Here is a 21,240-nt window from a genome sequence, read left to right as displayed (position 1 = left end):
TTATTAGCAGCACTTAAGAGTGGCACTCCCAGATCTTTGGCAAATATCATTTCCAGCTCTCGCCACCTGAAATCCCTTAAATGCAGATCAATTAAGGCCGTATACTTGTAATGCGTGTATTCAATCACTTAACTAGAAGAATTCTCAGACAGATTTTTCTTTCTTTCTGGAAGCAAACAACACAGAAATGAGCACTAAAGCTTGCACTATATTCCGCCATGTTTCCAGAAGTGACTTTTAGGTCCTGTAAAAGCTTGGACATAATGTGGCATTTATTGGTTCGAGAAAAGTCACAAGAATATGCTGCCATGTGAACACAACGTAAGAGGACATTAAGTCAGATCAGGTTTGATTCACTATCTATGTGGCGAGCTGATGTTGTTGTTGTTGAGTCGTTTAGTCATGTCCGACTCTTCGTGACCCCATGGACCAGACCACGCCAGGCCCTCCTGTCTTCCATTGCCTCCCACAGTTTGGTCAAACTCATGCTGGTAGCTTCGAGAACACTGTCCCACCATCTCGTCCTCTGTCGTCCCCTTCTCCTTGTGCCCTCCATCTTTCCCAACATCAGGGTCTTTTCCAGGGAGTCTTCTCATGAGGTGGCCAAAGTCTTGGAGCCTCAGCTTCAGGATCTGTCCTTCCAGGGAGCACTCAGGGCTGATTTCCTTCAGAATGGAGAGGTCTGATCTTCTTGCAGTCCATGGGACTCTCAAGAGTCTCCTCCAGCACCATAATTCAAAAGCATCAATTCTTGGACTTCCGGGGGCGGCGCGAAACTGTAATGGCGGTCCTCTTCGAGCTCTGAAGAGGGGCTCCGCGGAAAAGGGTCGTTCGCTGCGGCATAGCGACGACCCATCAAGATAAACCACGGGTAGAGTGAGCCCGTGGCCGTGGGACTCGGCGGGCACCAGAAGCTGCTCCGAAAACACAGAAGGGACCCCGTAAGGAGACCCGGAGTGAAGGAGGGGTAGCGGTGCTGTGAGTTCATCGCTCTTTCCGCGGAAGCGAAGCCGCGCGGCTGTTACAGATGAGCGCTGATCCTTCTTCCTAAAATCAACGCTAAACTGCAAGCAACATACCCGTGAGTAAAGGGGTTTAAAATTTGGCAAAAGAAATTCGGTTAATTTGGCTGAAAGCGGGAGACGAGAAAAGGGAAGTCCGTCTTCCGACATTGCTGACAAGATCAAAGCAAAGCTTTTAGAAACGGAAGCGTTTGAAACGGGACTGTGGGAAGCTTAAACTTTTTCGTGCTATAAGATCTGCTTATTTTATTGAGCTGAAGGTGGAAATGGACATTGACTAAAAGAAGCAGTAAATGGTGACTTTCCTCCTATCTTTTTTCTCCTTTGGGCTGTATTTTTAAAGAGCCAGATTGTCGGGCTGCCAGAGAGAGAGACTGTGTCAAATTGCGGAAACAGTTGCAATCTTTGCTGGAAAGTAACTGTTATATTTGAGCAGAAAAGACTGATTGGGATACTGTTACAAGCACCTTTCGTGAAACTTTGTTGATTTATAAAAGGCGCTTTGGGAAATCTTGAGTTTATGAAGGGACTTTTGGACTAATGAATTTACTGTCTTGAAACAATTTGGAACTTTAATGGCGGATTACTTCCTTCTTTGTCTTTGAAACCGGGTGGCACTCCCCCTACAGGGCTTTCGGATTATAAAATCCTGGGAACTGACTTTTGTTTTGAATTCCATCTCACTGGCTGTTTACTCCTGAATTTGTCTTTCCCATGGAACAATAGACAATTTGACCTTGAACATTGACAGATGTGTAATGAGTGGTGCAGGGAGAACAAGAGCATCTAAAGCAAAGGAAACTAAAGAGGCTAAGGAAAAAGAAAAAGAAAAGGAAAGAAGACCAGCACAATTTGTACAAACAACATTGACCCAAGGACGCCGTTCGTCGGTTCCAGCTGTACTGGTGTCCCATAGAGAACAAGGGGAAATAACTGAGAAGTCCACTGAGGAAGATATGGCAGCAGGTGGGTCAGATACACTATTAAAACAAATATTGGAGCAACTATCAAGTTTAAACCAGAAGGTGGACGATCAGTCTGTGAAGATAGATAAAGCAACTTCCTCGATCCAAAAATTGACTGACCAAGTTTCCCAGCACACGCAAGCCATAGAGAAATTGCAAGGAGCAACAGCGGAAAATCGAGAATTAGCTGGAGAAGCAATCCAGAAAGTGGGAGTCCTACAAAAAGAGGTTGAAGAAATAAAAGGAGAAGTTAGGCCCCTGCACAAACAGGTGGGTGAACAACAAGTCTATCTGTCAATGGTGGAACTGAAAAATCGTGAGAGCAACATCAAATTGAGAGGTATTCCGGAACTCGAGCAAGGAGATTTGATTGGATACTTAACACAGGAATTCTCGAAGTTCTGGGGTTTAAAGGAAGATACAGATTTTAGGATTGTCTCGGCATATAGACTGGGAAGACTGGTAAGGAAAGACAGATCCAGAGACTGTTTGATAATTTTAAGAACAAAGGAAGAGAGAGACAAGATCCTAGGCCTTCATTTCAAAAAAGCAATTGAAATACAAGACAAAAGGGTGGAAATTTACAGAGATATCCCGAGGCAGCTGCTGGACCTTAGAGCCACCTATACAGAATTAGCAAAATTGCTGAGACACAACGCAATTCCCTACAGGTGGGAGTTTCCACAGGGATTATCCTTCACCTACAAAGAAAGGAAGGTTAAAATAAGAACACCTGAAGATAACCAAAAGTTCCTTCACGACCACGGAGAAGATCTCCAAAAAGGAGCGGATTGGCTTCCAGTTTTACCAGCACCAGCACCGCCCGGAAGTGGGCCAACGCCTATACCTTCGGGATCTGAGCAAAAGGAAGACACCCCATCTTAAGAACATCTTAAATAGAACAGGATGTCTCTGCAGCTACTTAGTTGGAACATAAATGGCGGGAATTCTCCGGAAAAAAGGAGAAGGATATTTCATATCCTAAAAAAAGAACAATTGGATGTAATATGTTTGCAAGAAACACATGTGACTAGGCTCCACAGGAAAGTATTAATCAATAAAAGACTTGGCCAAGAATTTATCTCATCAGACAAAGTTAAAAAAAGAGGTGTTGTAATTTATGCAAAGGAGAACCTGTCGCCAAAATTTTTATTTAAAGATGATCATGGAAGAATTCTCGCGATTGAAATCCAAACACAAGGGGAAAAGATTTTGATATTAGGAATTTACGCGCCAAATGATGGAAAATCAGAATTCTACAAGAAGCTGCATGAGACAATGATGGACTATTTGGACTATGCTAATATTATTGTGATGGGAGATATGAATGGGGTGGTGTCTACAAATATGGACAAATCCCAAAATCAAAACTTAACAACAGACGGCAGACTCCCTAAAACTTTCTTTGAAATGACAGACAATATGGACTTGATTGACATTTGGAGGACAAGGAACCCCTTGGGTAAAGAAGGAACCTTCTTTTCTGAGGCCCACTTGTCATGGACACGAATCGACCAAATTTGGATATCTAGAGGGCTGGCTCCGAAAACGAGAAAAGTGGAAATCTGCCCAAAAACCTGCTCCGACCATAATGCCATAAAAATGGAACTGAGATTTTTCCCAACTGGATCCTTCAGATGGAGAATGAATGACACCTTGTTAAGAGATCAAGAGATTGTGAAGAAGGCCCAAAAAACACTAAAGGACTACTTTGAAATAAACTTGAACACTACGGTGGAGAAAAGAACAATCTGGGATGCAAGTAAAGCTGTAATGAGAGGGTTTCTGATTCAACAGAATTCGATAAAAAGAAAATATTGGAATGGAAAAAAAGAAAAAAATTTAGAGAAAATAAGTGAAGGAGAGAAAAAGCTGAGAATCAAACCGAAGTCTAAAGAGGTGCTAAGAGAGATCAAATTTCATCAAGCACAATATTCGAAACTGATCAATCAAGAGATTGAGTGGAAAATCAAACAAATGAAGCAGAGATCGTTTGAATCAGCAAATAAATGTGGAAAGTTGCTGGCTTGGCAGTTGAAAAAAAGACAAAAGTTAAATACGGTTACAAATTTGGAGATTCAAGGAAAAATAGTTCAGAAACCAGAAGAAATAAGAAAGTGCTTCCACAGATATTTCAAAGAGCTTTATGCACAGGGGCCTCAGAAAGAATCGGAAATGGACCAATTTTTGGAAACAAATGGACTACCTAAAATAAGTCAAGATAAAAGATCAATTCTTAACAGCAAAATAACTCAACAGGAAATTGAAGGTGCCATCCAAAACATGCAGCTGGGCAAATCTCCAGGCCCGGACGGACTTACCTCCAAATATTATAAAACTTTGAAGGATTTCTTGATACAACCGTTGTTGGAGGTTTGCAACCAGATCATGGAGGGGAGAAAGGCACCGGAAACGTGGAAAGAAGCATTTATCACATTGATTCCCAAGTCAGAAAGGGAAAAGACTCAGCTTAAGAACTACCGTCCGATCTCACTCCTGAATGTGGATTACAAAATATTTGCAGACATTTTAGCAAATAGACTTAAAAATGTACTAAATGAAGTAATTCACAAGGACCAAGCAGGCTTTCTCCCTGGTAGACATATGTCTGACAACACCAGGAACATTATTGATATATTGGAGTTGTTGCGAATTAGAAACACAAGGGCTGCCTTAATTTTTATTGATGCGGAGAAAGCATTTGACAACATTTCTTGGATGTTTATGAAGAAGAACTTGAAAGGGATGGGAGTGGGACGGGGGTTTGAAAATGGATTAGAAGCAATTTACTCAGAACAAAAAGCTAAACTGATAGTGAACAATGTGGTATCGGAGGAACTTCAAATTGAAAAAGGGACACGACAGGGGTGCCCTCTATCTCCTCTGCTATTCATTTCTGTTCTGGAGGTATTGCTGAATATGATTAGGGAGGACCAGTTGGTGCAAGGTATAGTGGTCGGAGCGAAACAATACAAACTGAAAGCTTTTGCAGATGACTTAGTCTTGACATTACAGGAGCCAGAATCTAGCACAAAAAGAGTTTTGGAACTTATCCTGGAGTTTGGTCGGGTGGCGGGATTTAAGTTAAACAAACAAAAAACTAAGGTTTTGGTTAAAAATCTGACACCTACAGAGATAGAGGGGTACCAGAAAGAGACAGAGTTAAGTGTGGTTAAAAAAGTGAAATACCTGGGAGTATCCTTGTCCACTAAAAATTTAAATCTTTTTAAAGATAACTATGAAAAATGTTGGTTGGAAATTAAAAAAGACTTGGATATTTGGTCAAGATTGAAACTTACCTTGTCAGGCCGAATCGCAGCTATAAAGATGTGTGTTTTGCCAAAAATGTTATTCTTATTTCAAACCCTTCAGGTCGTGGACAGAATGGAATGTTTTGGAAAATGGCAGAAGGATATTTCTAAGTTTGTCTGGCAGGGCAAAAAGCCCCGAATAAAATTTAAAATACTAACTGACTCAAAAGATAGAGGGGGGTTTGCCCTGCCGGATTTAAGGTTGTATTATGAAGCTGCAGCCTTCTGCTGGTTGAAGGATTGGTTTCTGTTGGAAAACACCGATGTCCTAGATCTGGAAGGGTTTGATAATGTGTATGGTTGGCATGCATATTTGTGGTATGACAAGGCGAAGATTCATAAATTGTTTAAAAACCATATTGTCAGAAAATCAATTTTTGCCGTCTGGATGAAATACAAGGACTTATTAGAAAGTAAGACCCCGAGGTGGTTATCACCTGTGGAAGCCAAGATTTCTAAAAAAAGGCCCAATATGGAGGCCTACTGGCCAAAATATTGGGAATTGATTGAAAGAGTTGGAGATAATTGGAAGCTCCAAAGCCAGGACAAACTAAAAGGTAAGGTGCGAGATTGGTTGCATTATGCTCAAATTCAAGAGGTATTCAAAATAGATAAAAAAGTGGGTTTCCAGTTGGAGAAATCGAAACTGGAGACGGAGTTACTAGAACCAAAGACCAAGGTACTTTCGAGGATGTATGACTTGCTGCTTAAATGGAACACACAGGATGAGACAGTTAAATCTGCTATGATAAAATGGGCACAGGATGTAGGACACAACATTATGTCTGAGGACTGGGAAAGGTTATGGAACACCGGTATGAAATTCACGGCATGTAGTGCCTTGAAAGAGAACATTATGAAAATGGTATACCGGTGGTACATGACCCCAGTCAAGTTGGCTAAAATATATCATCTTTCTGATAATAAGTGTTGGAAGTGTAAGGAGGCAGAAGGGACATTCTTTCACCTCTGGTGGACCTGCCCGAAAGTAAAGGCCTTTTGGGAAATGATACATAATGAGCTGAAAAAGGTATTTAGATATACCTTTTCTAAGAAACCAGAGGCCTTTCTCCTGGGCATGGTGGACCGGAAGGTGCCAAAGAAGGACAGAACCTTGTTTATGTATGCAACCACAGCAGCTAGGATTCTCATCGCTAAGTTCTGGAAAACACCAGATCTACCCACACTGGAGGACTGGCAGACGCAGTTGATGGACTACATGGAGTTGGCGGAAATGACTGGCAGAATCCGAGATCTGAGCGAAGAAACAATGGAGGAGGACTGGAAAAAATTTAAGGACTATTTGCAAAAACATTATAAGTTGTTTGAATGTTAAGATAGCGCACGATTAAGAAATGTTATGTTTCCGCAATTTATTTTAAGCAAATGATAAAGTATGCATTGATGGAAAAAAACGAGAAATATTTGAAACAAACTATTATGTTTATTAAGAGTGTCAAAATTAAATTACAAATTTTTGAAATTGGTAACATAATACATTTAAAGGTATAATAAGATGGGAAACAAGATAACAAATTGCTGAACTGGTTAGAACAATGAATGCAATGCTGAGAGGATGTGAGGAGGTCCAAAAGTGAATTGCTGAAAGATGTTAAGGAAAGTTTCATAATATTTTTTCTTTTTTTTTATTTTTCTTCATATATATATATATATAAAATGTTTCTTGTATGTTGCCATGTAAACAAACTTGTTAATCTATGAAAAGAAACGCAATAAAAAATCTTTATAAAAAAAAAAAAAAACAAAAGCATCAATTCTTCGGCGATCAGCCTTCTTTATAGTCCAGCTTTCACTTCCATACATCACTACTGGGAAAACCATAGCTTTTACTATATGGACCTAATGCAAATGAACGAGTCTTTTACTTTTACACAATTTATTCTGCTCACATTGGTTAAATTTTCCTGCCAGGGCGATTTCTCACACTTTGGACCACCAACCCTGTGAGGTCAATGATGGGGGATAAAGCCAGTACCTTGCTATTTCATGTTGTGAGAAAGAAGAGTATCAGATCTTTATGTATTAGATAGAATACATAAAGGGTAGGGCTGTGTGGAGAGAGTCTCTTCCTTCAAATTCCTAGGAGTTTATCTCAGTGAAGACCTTACCTGGAAAATCAATACAACCCAGGTGGTTAAGAAAGCCCAACAGAGACTCCATTTCCTCAGAGCATTGCGGAAGAACGATGTCAATCAACATCTGATGATCTCCTTCTACCGGTCCACAATAGAAAGTGTCCTTTCATACTGCATCACGGTGTGGGACGCTGGTTTGACATCAGCTGATAGGAAGTGCCTACAGAGGGTGGTGAATACAGCACAAGATATTATGGGCTGTCCCGTGAATCCGCTGGATGAAATAGCGGAAGAACGTTGCCTCAGGAGAGTGAGGAAAATTCTCAGGGATGATTCACACCCTGGCCGGCACTTTCTTGATCTCCTGCCCTGGGGCAGAAGATATAGAAGCATGATTAGTCGCACCAACAGGGTAAAGAACAGCTTCTATCCAGGGGCTGTTAGGCTGCTGAATGAAAAGACAACAACAGGGCAACTGACTTTCGGGTTTGGTGGGTGTGCGTCAGTAAATGAGGGAAATTAAGACTAAGAGAGCTGACTGGGGGGTGCTTGTGTAATCTCACTGTATACAAGTTGTACAAGTGACAATAAAGTATTTCAATTTCAATTGTAGAGTTGGTAGGGACCCCAGGGTTAAACCACAGAGCCTAGGACTTGCTGATCAGAAGGTCGGTGGCTCGAATCCCTGTGAAGGGGTGAGCTCTCGTTGCTTCGATCCCTGCTCCTGCCAACCTAGCAGTTCAAAAGCACCTCAAAGTGCAAGTAGATAAATAGGTACCACTCCGGCAGGAAGGTAAAGGACGTTTCTGTGTGCTGCTCTGGTTCACCATAAGCGGCTTAGTCATGCTGGCCACATGACCCGGAAGCTGTACGCCGGCCCTCTCTGCCAATAAAGCAAGATGAGCGCCGCAACCCCAGAGTTGGCCACGACTGGACCTAACAGTCAGGGGTCCCTTTACCTTTACCAGGAGTCTAGTCCAACCCCCTGCAATGCAAGAATCTCAACAAAAGCATCCATGACAGATGGCCACCCAACCTCTGTTGGAAAACTCTCAAGGAAGGCGAGTACACCACCTTCCGAGGGAGTCCTGAGATCTGCAGCTTCTGCCCTTGCTCCTTTGACCCAAAATCAGAGGTGACGGCATGGAATCGATTTTGCAGCTCCAGTGACACCACATGGCTCCTGACAGCTCAGCTTTGGTGCGTCATGTTCCTCCAGGGATTCATCTCCTGCAACGGGTGCGCCGCCTGCGTCGCTGTTCAATGGTGCACCCCGCCTGCATCGCTGTTCTAAGACACTCAACTCCGCTCTATTGAGAAATTCCTTATCTTGCTTGGTGGCTGCCAGGAATGAGCCAGTTCCCAGCAAAGGTTTGCAGCCAGCACTTAGATGTTAGTCAGGCAGGGGAGAGCCGGCAGCTGCAGACTTCGGCTCTTCCTCACCTTGATGGGCAGGGTGATAAGGCAGTAGCTGAGAGCAGGCTAGAACACAGCCAGTGTTCTGAACTTGGTAACCACGGTTTCCCAGTTTGAACCTAACAGTGAATGAAAGTTAAATGAAGACTTCCTGGCTTATTGCAGCATGCAACTTGTTCTTTTTTCCTTAGTAGTCCAACTTTGTCCTTTTAAACTTAAGATGCCTTGCAAATTATGTTAACAGGAACATAATAGAAGTGCAAGCAGTGTACTGTAAAAGTATGCAAAATTTTATTTTATTTTTAAACAGCAGTGGGAGACTGTAACCTCAAATTTACTCTTCCAAGAAATGCCCCATCATAAACTGCAGTTGTTAAGCACCCATGTCAACACTTGGATGATCTTACACAGGCACAGGCAAACTCGGCCCTCCAGATGTTTTGGGACTACAACTCCCATCATCCCTAGCTAACAGGACCAGTGGTCAGGGATGATGGGAGTTGTAGTCCCAAAACATCTGGGGGGGCCGAGTTTGCCTGTGCCTGATCTCACACCTGTGTTTAATAAGCCAGATATGAAGCAGCCTTTCGGTTTTGTACACAACTCCTTTGCTCTCTTTGTTGCACACCTGGATGCAAAACAGAGATTGCTAACTCACCATAGTTTCCTGTTTTGCTGAACCAGAACTATGGTGGGCAGTTTCTACACAAGCCAGGATCCTAAATCATCATTTATAAAGTTGGTTTTTGAAACATGGCTTGTTCCACAAGCTGTGAACACAGCCAAAGCTCACAGGAAGCACAAAATGGAGTGAACAAACTCAAGAGATAGCCTCTCTGAAAAGGCAGAGGTCGGAGCTGATCCCAAAAGTCCACACAGTCGGCGAAGGGGAGGGCTGCTAGACAGGAAGCAAAACAAGATACGTAAGGTGCAAAAGTCCAATATATTCTGTAGACACCGGAAGGAGTCTTCAGAAGGGTCATCTTGAGTAATGATGCCGGGGGCTTTGTTAGAGCCGTCCAGAGCTATCTGTTTGGTTTTGCAATTAATCCTCATTCTTAAAATAAAAAAAATCCTTCCAGTAGCACCTTAAAGACCAACTAAGTTAGTTCTTGGTATGAGCTTTCGTGTGCGTGCACACTTCTTCAGATACCATTCTTAATTACCTTATTCATTCTTAATTACCTACACTTACTGCGATATCAAGCTGGGAACCAGGACTCCTAGATCAAGTTGCTATTCTTTCTTTTCTAGCAAGGCCACCAGCTTGCAAGTGTCGTTTTGCATGTTCTCAGGCAGGAAGTCAAACGTGACACTGGTGTTGCAGGTCATTGCCACAGCTCCATGCACTGTGAGACAGCACTCACCCTCAAAATGCCCTTTCAAATGCCCCTGTTTACAAGTCCTGGTCAGGAACTTCCAGAGGCTGCAGCCAGCTAAGTAGAACTCCTCCTTAAGCTCACTGCCAGGATTTCTTGTAATACGCGCTGCCAGAAAAACCTGGATTATCGGGCAGCCCCACCAAATGTGGTAGAAACTTCCCCTCTTAATACGATTTCTCCAAGAGGTGTTGGATGGGTCACTATTCACTTGATTTATCTTAACCGGTGTGAAGTGCTATCTATAAATTACTTCCAGTGTTGCTGCTCTGACACAAACTGGAATTGCTTTTAAGGGAGTTCTCAGCCAGAGCGTTTTCCATTGCATGTCAGTTATGTGTTGCTTCAGATTATCTTCTCACTTTGCCGTCAAACCTAATAAGAGACTGTTTTTTTGTCTGCCACCAGAGTTTCATACAAGAGAGATATTGTGTCTTTCAGACTTTCATCTGTTTGGACACAGAAGGTTTCATAAACCGTCAGAGGTCAAAGGGCCTCTTAGGTTGAACAATGCTTGCGCCAAAAAGAATTGCTTTCAGTCTCTTGAAAACTTGCAACTGAGTCTTGATTTGGTCTTTTGCCAAGCGACCCCCATTCCGGAAGAGACCCCCACAGCTTCCACAATTTTCATTGATAAATCCATTCTTGCTCTGCATTAATATCTTGTGTGTTTTTTGAAATGTCTTATACAACAAAAATCAATATTTAGAATTTATTGGACTCCTGTACACTTGTTTAGAAAGGTGCTATCTACAAACACAAGCTGCTGGAGATATAATAAGGAGAGGTTTCTTCGAAACCTATGTTTATGCAATGTCTGACACAAAATTTTGGAGAAAAGTACTAAAATGCATAAGTACTTTGGGGGGAAATCTAAAATGGCCAGCTGATGGTATTATTTTAATATTATAATAATATTATGGGGGTTGACAAAGGGTCAACATAAAGGGACTCCTGCGCCCTTACTTATGCTGAAAGACTGGTATTAATTAATTGGAAAGTTAACACCATGGTTGCCTTCAATCACTGAATAGAAGATACGACAACTCTAGCAAAATCTGAACAGATTGCTTTTGGGCACAGATTGTGTGTGGATAAATACAACAATATTTGGAATCCTTTCATAAAAAGCATAATGTCTTGTTATCATTTTACATTTATTGGGCTAATTGTATCACTTATTTTTCCTTTCACATCATTTACATTTCTTTCATATGATTTTTTCCATATATATATATATATATATATATATATATATATATATATATGCGCACTGAGACCTCCAGGTATAGGGCGGTACTGTACATAAAACAAACAAACAAACAAAAAATAAATACGAATATATGCATCTTATGGCAAAATAATATTTGAATACATATCTTATTTCAAGGTATGCATTTCACAAGTACTCATTTTTTTAATGTGTTTTGGTTCATTCTTTTTCCAGCCAAAACCTAACCTGCAAAATTCAGACAAGTTCAGAATGAGCGACATGACATCATGTAACCACCCTGCAAACAAGCCAGAATGATTGCACAATATAGAGCAGAAATTGTAGAACCTCCCCACAAACTTTGCGCAAGCGAATCAGGACGAAGGCTCAATGTAAGTCATCTGGAAGCAACCTCAGGGGTGCAAATTAGGACACTTCACCTAAGAATGCAGACTGAATGAAATTCTCCTGTATTCTTACTTGAGAGTAAGCTCGGTTAGACTGCATGGGGCTTACATCAACTTCGTTGGTCATGTTGTGCGGATGCCTGATGATCATCTTCCAAAGCAACTACTCTATTCTGACGGTGTTATGTACTGAGTTGAATAGGATCCAAAAGGCAGCAGTCTGATTGGTCCTAGAACAATAGGATTCAGAATGCAGCAGTCTGATTGGTCCTAGAACAATAGGATCCAGAATGCAGCAGTCTGATTGGTCCACAGGAGCCACCCAATCCAGCTCCAGGTGGAAGTGAATCCACAACCTGATTGGCCTACAGGTGAATCCCGGAATTAGCCAATCACGTGGGGCCCACTGTGTAAATAATGTATATAAAGCAGACATTCTGGGGGAACTTCCATTCCTTACTACTCTGAGCTGAGTAAAGAGCATGAAATCCACACTCGACTTCAAGTATATTTAAAAATGGAAAGCGTAATGCTGGTGGCCAACAAAAGAGCTTTAAAGGCTGTCTCAAGGCAAATCTTAAAAAATGTAGTTTAAACACTGTCAATTGGAAAACTGGCCTGCGAGCGCTCCAGTTGGAGAACAGCCTTTACCAAAGGTGCCATGGGCTTTGAAGACACTCGAACTCAGGGCACAAGGCAGAAACGTGCCAAGAGGAAGGCATGCTTGGCAAACCCTCATCAGGATCAACTCCCGCCCGAAAACCAATGTCCCCACTGTGGAAGGATGTGTGGATCCAGAATTGGCCTCCACAGTCACTTACAGACTCATTGTTAAAACTGTGTTTATGGAGGACAATCTGACTCGGCTACGAGGGATGGCCAAAGAAGACGACATCTGAGTAGACATGCATAGGTTTGCACCAGCAGAAATTTAAACGGGTCAATGGAGCATTTTAGCACCCAACGTTTTCACTCGCCACTTCTGAAATATAAATGTAAATTAGGTACAAGTGAAAAGAGACCGTTGCATATGTTAAAAGTAAATTATGACACTTGTAAAAACTTTACTGCATTAAGTAAAAGTAAATTATTGCCGAGGAGAGTTGTATTTTTGGCAATTTTTTTTTAAGGCACCCACCCTATCATTTCTTCCTGAACACTTTTAATCTCTCATTTCCCATGTCGAAATTATGTTAAAAGGTATCACTTTCCTCTCTGAGCTTTTGAAAATAAATCACACCCTGATTTCATTATTGTGGTCAAATCCTCCAGCCGCCCTCGGTTCCACAATGATGGCTGTGCTGAGTATCTCTGAATACCAATGTCCTGGCGCCCCGGACAAGGCACCTCGCCCCACCAAGTAGCGCGACAGGGCGGGTGCCACTACCGAGAAGGCCCTCTGCCTGGTTCCCTGTAACTTGGCTTCTCGCAGCAAGGAAACTGCCAGAAGGCCCTCGGTGCTGGACCTCAGTGTCCGTGCAGAACAATGGGGGTGGAGACGCTCCTTCAGATATACTGGACCGAGGCCATTTAGGGCTTTAAAGGTCAGCACCAACACTTTGAATTGTGCTCAGAAACGTACTGGGAGCCAATGTAGGTCTTTCAAGACCAGTGTTATGTGGTCTCGGCGGCCGCCCCCAGTCACCAGTCTAGCTGCCACATTCTGGATTAATTGCAGTTTCCGGGTCAGCTTTAAAGGTAGTCCCACATAGAGCGCATTGCAGTAGTCCAAGCGGGAGATAACCAGAGCATACACCACAATGGCGAGACAGTCCATGGACAGGGAGGGTCTCATCCTGCGTACCAGATGGAGCTGGTAAACAGCTGCCCTGGACACAGATTTGACCTGTGCCTCCATGGACAGCTGTGAGTCCAAAATGACTCCCAGGCTGCGCACCTGGTCCTTCAGGGGCACAGTTACCCCATTCAGGACCAGGGAGTCCCCCACACCTCCCCACCCCCTGTCCCCCAAAAACAGTACTTTTGTCTTGTCAGGATTCAACCTCAATCCATTGGAAGGTACCCTCAAGGGCCATCTAGTTCAAACCCCTGGGAATCACAGCTGAAGAGTCCCCAAGAGATAGATGTCCAACCTTTGATCTACTCCTGAGCCCCAAGCCCTTTCATCCTCATGTATACCGAAGTGATACTCTAGTCTAGGAGAATTCAGTGTGTGTCTCCGATGGAAGCATGCTATGAAGATACTCCACATGACAACCAGAGCAGAAGGGGCAGGTCTGTCCGCGCTGCCTCTTTCATGACCAACCAGCGTGATCCCATCTCATAAAGCTCGGCGTGAGTCAATATTCCTTATCCCGCTCCTTTACTCCTCCAACGGGCAGCCTACGAAGCTCAGGTGATATACAACCACTTCATAAAACCTTGGCCGTTTCCAATGAATAATCTGCAGCCGTACAAATGAGCATGATGTCATTTTGATTGCGGCGCTCTGCTTGGCCGACACCTCGTGCTCCTTAGTCGGTGTCCTACATCTTCTCAAGGAGGACTAATTGTCAGCCAGCAGGTGGAGTGGTGGTGGAGGTGGAGATTGGGGAAAGGAGCAGGCCTGGCCAGGTATTCACACACAGTCCACGCTGGAGAAGTTGCTGGTGTGAGGACCATCAACATAAAAACCTAAGAAGGACCATCTAGTTGAACATTCTGCATGCTCCTCAACTGCCCTGATTTAATTGGGACATTTCGCTTTTGAGGGCCCTGAAGGGTGCGCATTTTGGGGTGCTGTGCTCTTGCACGGGTCCACATCACGTTCAAAGAGTGTGGCCCCAAAAGTAGGGTTAGCAGATGTCCCCGTTTCCCAGAGACAGTCCCCGGATTTACAATTATTTTTTATTAGGAATTTCAATATAACAATTTATCAAAAACATATCATCCTCATTCCCCCCTATTTTCACAAACTTCTATCCTGTCTCTTCTTCCTCGCCTTAACTAAAAAGCCACAAAGGCGGCAAACGTTCCTCATAGGGCAGCTGTTCCACACACCCCCGATCACTTGGGTTGCCCTATTCCAAACCTCCCCCCAACTCCGCAATATCCTTCTGGAATTGAGGCGACGAGTGCGAATTCCGTTGGCACGAATGGCGTTGTGCCCTCGGTTCATTATCGGTGTGTGTGTGTGTTTGTGGGTGCCCTTTGGACCATCTTTGTCGTGGACCCCAAATTCTAGGTAGGCCTGGGGCCTGCTCATCTCCTTCCCCTGCCAGCCTCGCCTCCCTCCCTCGTTGTGCTTATCTGACGAAATCATCACATTTATGGCCAAATTGAAATGAAATGCAATTTAGTTCCCGTTCTTCTTTCAGTCCATCACCTTGCCGGCCAGTCCCAGAGGATCAGCTAACCTAATCGCCCGATGGCGGTAACTTCATTAGCGTTGCCCGTCACACACCCCTCCCCACGTTTCTGCTGCGCAAAACCGCTGTTGATGCCCCTCAGTGGGAATTACTGGAAGGAAAGAGTTTGGGAGAATCTCTCTCTCTCTCTCTCTCTCTCTCTCTCTCTCTCTCTCTCTCTCTCTCTCTCTGGGATTTCTGCCTGCTCAGCAATTCCTTCTCTTTCCAAGAGCACGGCCTGTTATTACCTTTCTGGCAAACGCTCGTTTATTTACTATCATTTCTTTTTCTGCCACTGAGGGAATAAAAACAGCATTTCTTCCCGTCCTAAAAGGAGAAAGGAAGCCGGGGGAATCTGGAATGAAGAGACTGGACTTGAAAGCAAGGTCGGATCCACAGGACCAGGACCTCATGGGGTTAATGTGGTCCCCGTTTCTGTGCCTGTCCTACCCCAAAGAGCAGTCCCGTTTGCACTGTACATTTCATAGAATTGTAGAATTCGAAGGGACCCCACGGTCATCTAGTCCAACCCCCTGCAATGCAGGAATCTCAACTGAAGCATCCATGACAGATGGTCACCCTACCACTTGAAAGCAGGATCATGCCATTTTCTTTGGCTTCCCCCAAAGAATCTTGGGAACAGTAGTTTGTTAAGGGGCTACCTTTGAAGGTGACCTGGAAACTACAACTAATCCAGAATGCAGCTGGTGACTGGGGGCGGCTGCCGAGACCACATAACACCGGTCTTGAAAGACCAACATTGGCTCCCAGTACGTTTCCGAGCACAATTTAAAGTGTTGGCGCTGACCTTTAAAGCCCTAAACGGCCTCAAAGGCCCAGTATACCTGAAGGAGCGTCTTCATCCCCATCGTTCTACCTGGATGCTGAGGTCCAGCGCCAAGGGCCTTCTAGTGGTTCCCTCCCTGCGAGAAGCAAAGCTACAGGGAACCAGGCAGAGGGCCTTCTCGCTAGTGGCACCTGCCGTATGGAACGGCAATGGCTGGAGCAATGGCTTCAGGAAGGGGTGTGTGAGTGTCGCTGGGCAAATTGGCATGGGGGAAAGTGTTGAGCACTGCGCTGCTGCTGCCATTTGCCGAAATGTAAAGAGACAGAAGATCTCATCACAATCAACGGAGCTCTAAGCTAGGGTAGTGTCAGTAATGAGCCAGCTCCGAGCGAAGGTTTGCAGCCAACTGCAGAAAGCAGCCAGGAACAGAGAGGCTTGGAAGTTAGGCAGGGGAGAGCTGGCAGCTGCAACTTCGGCTCTTCCTGACCTTGATGGGCAGGGTGATAAGGCAGTAGTTGAGAGCAGGCTAGAACACAGCCAAAACTCGCAGGAAGCAAACACTCTCAGAGTTGTTGTTGTTGTTGTTTAGTCGTTTAGTCGTGTCCGACTCTTCATGACCCCATGGACCAGAGCACGCCAGGCCCTCCTGTCTTCCACTGCCTCCCGCAGTTTGGTCAAACTCATGCTGGTAGCTTCAAGAACACTATCCAACCATCTCGTCCTCTGTCGTCCCCTTCTCCTTGTGCCCTCCATCTTTCCCAACATCAGGGTCTTTTCCAGGGACTCTTCTCATGAGGTGGCCAAAGTCTTGGAGCCTCAGCTTCAGGATCTGTCCTTCCAGTGAGCACTCAATAGGAAGAAGTTGGAGCTGAGCCACTAAATCTGAAGAGCCGGCGAATGGGAGGGCTGCTAGATAGGGAGCAAAACAAGAGACGTAAGGGTCGTAAGTTCAATATCTTCTGTCAGCGCTGGAAGGAGTCTTCAGAAGGATCATCTTGAGTAGCAATGCCAGACTGGGCTTTGTTATAGCCGTCTGGAGCCATATGTTTGTTTTTGCAATAAATCCTCCTTTTTAATAACCTACGCTTACTGTGTTATCAAGCTGGGAACCTGGACAAGTAGATATTCTCTCAAAAAGCAACAGTGCACAAGAAAATGCTCTTCCTGCCCAGTTCCTGTTTTCTCACTGGTTCCGCCTCTCCTCCTGTGAACCCATGAAGCCACACACCCCACAGCTGCCATTTTGTGCCCGCCGCCCGCAGCAGTTTCTCAAAATCCCAAATGGAACTAGTGGCCCAGAAAGGTTGCCAGCCCCTGTTGTAAAGATTTGTGCGATGTTGTGAATTCTGCCTCTGATGAAAGAGGTGGGGGCCGCAGTTTACCCAGTTTCTCAGTCATTGCTTGGCTGGAGAAATGCGCTGGAGAATCTCAATTCTGAATGCTGACTTTTCTCCCCAGTTCTCGTACTTCTCTCGGCAGTGCGAATAAGGTGGGCCCACCTTTAACTGCGAACTGAAAGGTCTTTCTCCACCTGCATTCCCAGGACTCTGAAGGCAAAGGGAAGCCAGGCTCTCTTGCCTCGGCTGCCTTTCTCTGCTGGCGTGGGATTGATCCGCCTGCCAGCCGGCCATCTATCAGAAACGCCTCTCCCATTACTTGCCCTGATGGATTCTTATCCGATGGGCCGATCTGAAAGTGATAAAGAGAAAGGCGGCTGCATTTTCAACACGCTTGCTAACTCCGAAACCCGGCTCAATAATCCCACAGATTGATGGCCCCTCAACCGGAGGGAGGGGGAGTTTATGTACTACCCATGGCATTAGCTGAGCATAAATTCATCTGGATTACTGGAGGAGCAGGAAGTTGAAAGCGTGGAGAGACAGAATCTTTGGAAGAGCTGAAGGACCTGTACGGAGTTCTCTCCAGCATGTGGATATTGGATATCATGGTCATCTTCAAATATCTGAAGGGTTGCCATATGGAGGATGGAGCAAGCTTGTTTTCTGCTGCTCCAGAAAACCAATATACTACTACTACTACTACTACTACTACTACTACTACTGCTACTACTAATATTTATACCCCGCCCTCCCCGGCCAGAGCTGGGCTCAGGGCAGCTAACACCAGTAAAATTACAGTAAAAACATAATAGGAGGAAAACCAAAAACCAATTTAAAATACAGTGGTAACTCAGGTTACATACGCTTCAGGTTACAGACTCCGCTAACCCAGAAATAGTGCTTCAGGTTAAGAACTTTGCTTCAGGATGAGAACAGAAATCGTGCTCTGACGGCGCAGCAGCAGCAGGAAGCCCCATTAGCTAAAGTGGTGCTTCAGGTTAAGAACAGTTTCAGGTTAAGTACGGACCTCTGGAACGAATTAAGTACTTAACCCGAGGTACCACTGTACAGGTTAAAATGCAATTTAAAATGCAGCCTCATTTTAAAAGTAGCCCATAGATCAAAACCATAAGGGAAGGGAAACATAAGGGTCAGACTGAGTCCAAACCAAAGGCCAGGTGGAACAGCTCTGCCTTGCAGGCCCTGCAGAAAGATGTCAAGCCCCGCAGGGCCCTGGTCTCTTGTGACAGAGCGTTTCACCAAGTCGGGGCCAGTACTGAAAAGGCCCTGGCCCTAGTTGAGACCAACCTAACCACCTTGAGGCTCGGGACGTCCAAAGTGTTGTTATTTGAAGACCGCAAGGTCCTCCGTGGGACATACCAGGAGAGGCGGTCCCGTAGGTACAAGGGTCCTAGGCCGTATAGGGCTTTAAAGGTCAAAACCAGCACCTTAAACCTGACCCTGTACTCCACCAGGAGCCAGTGCAGTTGGTAAAGCACTGAATGAATGTGATCCTGCAGCAAGGACCCCGTAAGGAGTCTCACCGCGGCATTCTGCACCTGCTGTAGTTTCTGGGTCAGTCTCAAGGGCAGCCCCGCGTAGAGTGAGTTACAATAATCAAGCCTGGAGGTGACCGTTGCATGGATCACTGTGGCCAGATCAGGGCGAGAAAGGTAAGGGACCAACTGCTTAATGCGGTGGAGATGGAAAAATGCCACCTTTGCTGTGGCTGCAACCTGCCCCTCCATGGAAAGGGAGGCGTCAAAGGTTCTCCCAAGCTCTTGACAGAAGGTGCTGGCACTAACTAACAGATTCAAATGACGGAAAAGGAGATTCCAGCTAAATGTTAGGAAGGACTTTGTTTGACAACAGAAAGGACCACCTCAGAAGGTGGGGGCTTCTCCTTCCTTCCTTCCTTCCTTCCTTCCTTCCTTCCTTCCTTCTAATCGTTTTTATTTGATTTTACAAATATAAATGTATTAGAAAACCAAATACATATCCATATAGAGAGTTTTCTTTGAATTTCAAGACTTCGCTCCATCCCCTCCATGGATCCTATTGTCCGTGCTTTCAACTGCATAGTATTTCATAGTCTATATTTTATATCTAACCATATTTTCCATAGATTCAGGTAGGTAGCCGTGTTGGTCTGACACAGTCAAAATAAGAAATAAAAAATAAAAAAATTGTCCAGTAGCACCTTAGGTAAAGGTAAAGGGACCCCTGACCATTAGGTCCAGTCGTGGCCGACTCTGGGGTTGCGGCGCTCATCTCACTTTATTGGCCAAGGGAGCCGGCGTACAGCTTCCGGGTCATGTGGCCAGCAGGACTAAGCCGCTTCTGGCGAACCAGAGCAGCACATGGAAACGCCGTTTACCTTCCCGTCGGAGTGGTACCTATTTATCTACTTGCACTTTGACGTGCTTTTGAACTGCTAGGTTGGCAGGAGCAGGGACCGAGCAACGGGATCTCACCCCGTCACAGGGATTCGAACCGCCGACCTTCCAATCGGCAAGTCCTAGGCTCTGTGGTTTAACCCACAGCGCCACCCGCGTCCCAGTAGCACCTTAGAGACCAACTAAGTTTCTTCTTGGTATAAGCTTTCGTGTGCATGAACACTTCTTCAGATACTCTGAAACAGAAGTCGCCAGACCCTTATATATAGTGGAAGGGTGGAGTGGGGTATTTCTGAGAAGGGTAGTAGGAGATGGCTCGTTGACTCAATGGGTATGGTAAACCTGTTGACGACCGTTAACGACTGCAATTAGTCCTACAGGAAAAAGCATGGGATAGTATGCAGATGACCAAAAATAGCTTTAGCATGTTTAATGATATAAGAATCCAATATTTCTATTCAGACCAGGTCTCGCCATAGTTTTCAGTTTAGTAATAAGTTGTAATTCAGCAACTTCTCTTTTGTGTTTTTATTTATATGGTCCATAGTATTTGTTACATTACAAGTGAGATTAAAATCCTGCTAATGTTTTCATCTGCTTACAGTGGTCTCCTAATTAAGTTATAATTTCCCCCCATTCTTTCTTGAGAGTTTTTTCTTTTTGGTCCCTGAGCTTTCCGGTTAGTTTTGCCATTTCGGTGAGGTCTTAACAGCTTGGATTGCCATTCCTCTCTGGTAGTGACTTTGTCTTCTTTCCACCTCTGGGCTAACAGCATTTGTGCGGCTGTTGTTTCATACATGAAGAGTATTTTTCTGTTCCTTTGGGATGGCGGTACCTACAATTCCTAATAAGAAGGCTTCTGGTTTTTTGTTTTTTTTTTACAAAAGTTATTTTAAACATTTTTTTCAGTTCATTATATATCATTTCCCAGAAAGCCTTTAATACCTCACAAGTCCACCACCATGAAATGTACCTTCTTTTTCTTTACATTTCCAGCAAGTATTTGTACTTGTTCTACACATTTTTGCTAGCTTACTGGCTTTCTCCTTCCTTGGAGGTTTATAAGCAGAGGTTGGGTGGCCGTCTGTTGGGCATCTGTCAGTTGTGATTCCTGCTGTAATAATAATAATAACAATTTTTTTATTTATACCCCGCCCTTCCCGGTTCAAAAACCGGGCTCAGGGCGGCTAAGAACAAATTTAAAACACTTATATAAAAGCAGCATAAAATACAGTATAAAAACATAAATAACAATAAAATTCAAAAATCAGTTTAGGGGAAATAAGCATTAGATAATCCCCAGGGCTAGCTGGCTGAATTGGTCCTACTTGCGCCAGCGAGGAGACCAGGGGAGAATGAGCTGTGGGATCTCAGAGCGGGTGATCTTCATAAAAGGGGAGGGAAGGGAAATAAAAGATCAGGCGGAATTCAAATTAAAGGCTAGGCGGAATAGCTCTGTCTTACAGGCCCGACGGAAGGAGGTTAAATCCTGCAGGGCCCTGGTCTCCTGGGACAGAGCATCCCACCAGGTCGGAGCCATCACTGAAAAGGCCCTGGCCCT

Source organism: Podarcis bocagei (assembly GCF_964188305.1).
Source record: "Podarcis bocagei genome assembly, chromosome: 8".
Taxonomy (NCBI): domain Eukaryota; kingdom Metazoa; phylum Chordata; class Lepidosauria; order Squamata; family Lacertidae; genus Podarcis; species Podarcis bocagei.
The sequence above is the reverse complement of the archived record's forward strand: the minus strand, read 5'-3'. Positions refer to the sequence as shown.